Source organism: Chrysochloris asiatica, unplaced genomic scaffold (genome assembly GCF_000296735.1).
Source record: "Chrysochloris asiatica unplaced genomic scaffold, ChrAsi1.0 scaffold04731, whole genome shotgun sequence".
NCBI lineage: Eukaryota > Metazoa > Chordata > Mammalia > Afrosoricida > Chrysochloridae > Chrysochloris > Chrysochloris asiatica.
In genome coordinates, this window is record NW_006413249.1 from 3,041 (window position 1) to 5,223 (window position 2,183).

Here is a 2,183-nt window from a genome sequence, read left to right on the forward strand (position 1 = left end):
CTTCAGGATCATTGGCTCTTAATCACATGCTACCTCTTGAATGGTTGACCATCAACCATTTCTTTTTGTTATAGTGAGTGCATATGCCTTCTGTCTTCTTTTTTCCCCATTTTTTACTACCTACTATGTAACTTTCATTTGATTGAAAGTACCTTGCATTCATGATGGACACTGTCTGGGTTTTGTCACACATATCAATGTTAAATGTTAAATTATTTTTAATGTGCAAATAGTGTGAATAGTTTCTCCCCATATGGGAACACTTGTTATAAAAAGATGACATACTATACCATCAGTGTCTTTTTTAATCAAAAAACTAACAAACTGCCTCATTACATTTCCTACCCCCAAAAAAGCACAAACTGAGTAGTAATTAAGTCTCTAGCTAAGAGGATTAAACATACACAGTCCTGAGATTGCATTAAGTCGTAGTCTTGCTACATACAGGCTAACCCATACCAGTGGTAACTCTTTGACTTGAGGGAGCAGGCAGACAATCCTAATAACCCCACTCAGATCAATTACCTCAAATAGCCCCTTTCCCGTTTCCAAAACATGAATAAAGACAATATGTTATTAAGTCTATTTCTGCACTCTCCTGCAAGTTGCTTTATTCAAAATGCCAGCTTTTAAAAGGTCAGTACACTTAAGCTAACTAGACAGTAAAATAGACAGAAATCACTTTACAAAAAGAGGCAAAGCTCAAAATAACACTTTCTATAGAGAACCCACAGTTCAGTTTTGTTTTTTTTTCCACAGTCAATTATTTCTTTTTCCTTTTTTTCAAAGTTTTTATTGTGAATTGAGAGAAAGTTTACAGGGCAGATCATCATCACTTCTTTTTTTTTTTTTTTAAACACTCAGGCATATATAATAATTTACATCTCCAAAGGGCACATTCTGCAAGTCTGCCTCCTGGCTGCCAGCTCTCAGTCCCTCTCTTCCCATGAACGTAGAGTCCTCAGCTGCTCTCTCTCCATGTTCCCATCTCTGCTTCCATCTCTGGTGTCGCTGCTTCTCTGGATAAGGTTCCGCTTTCTGCTTGTGCTCTTCTCCCTTGATGGTCCTAGCATAGTTCAGTTTTATTCAGAGCAAAGAAAATACAGTAAAAACTTTTGATCATACTAGGAGAAACTCAGGTACAAGTTCTCCAGTCTGTACTGCACAAGCAATGAAGACAATATTCTGCCAATACAATTGACTTGGTGCTGCATTTGCCTTCTGTTTAATATTAACAATTATAAACAGAGCAGTGCAACTAGTATTTGGAATGATCCTTACAGTGTTATAGTGTCAGGCACAACATTTGACTTCTCTTCACACCACTGTTACTCTTTGCATACCTGGATTTCCTCTTCTTCAGTAAAGTCGTTTTTGGTATTGAAGGTCTTAATAATCTATCCGGGAGTTTTCCCCTTGATCATGTTGGCAACAGCCTTGCAAATAACATCAAGCAAACCTTAGATATCTAAGTAGTTTTCAGTCAGAATAATTTCAAAAAGTGTTCCCTGGTCAACTTTCAGGAATTCTTCGTCCCAAAGAGGGATATTGGCTGTTCACTTATCTATGTTCTCATCATCCTCAGGAGGAGGTGCATCATCCTTTTGATGGGTGCACCATTGAATGATCTATTTTAATATTGCTGCAGAAACATTTGGTAGAGGAACAGGGTCATCTTCATCATCCATTTCCAAATCTTTCATCATGGTCTTGATAATCACACACTTGGCCATTTCCACATCAACTTCAAATATTTCTCCATCAGAACTCTGCAATTTAATTGAAGGCATGGTGTTTGAACCTAAGGAATCAGCTGATCCAAGGCTGGCAAATGATGGGCGGTGTCAGCACAGAGGAGAAAGGCAGAGAACAAGGCTATTCTTTCCATCTTCTTTTGATGCTTACTGTATCAGTCAATAATTTGTCCATAGAATCCTTCAGTATCTCAAATTGAGGCTTGAATTTTTTCTTCAGTTTCCTCAGCTTGAAAAATGCTCAGTATGTTCTTTCCCTTTGGCTTTCTAACTTGTTCACCACTCATCTGTCAGTTTGTCTTACTGTGGTGGATTGTGTGTTGCTATGATCCTGCAAGCTATTCCATGGGTATTTTAAATACCAGCAGGGTCACTGATGTGGCAGGTTTAATATGAACTTTCAGATGAAAACAGACTAGGAAGAAGGAG

At 38.1% G+C, this 2,183-nt stretch overlaps 1 pseudogene; it reads right to left on the minus strand.

The window, feature by feature from the left end:
- Positions 1-1,277: 1,277 nt before the first annotated feature.
- LOC102823588 lies at positions 1,278-1,790 on the minus strand (annotated as a pseudogene).
- Between the last annotated feature and the right edge of the window lie 393 nt (positions 1,791-2,183).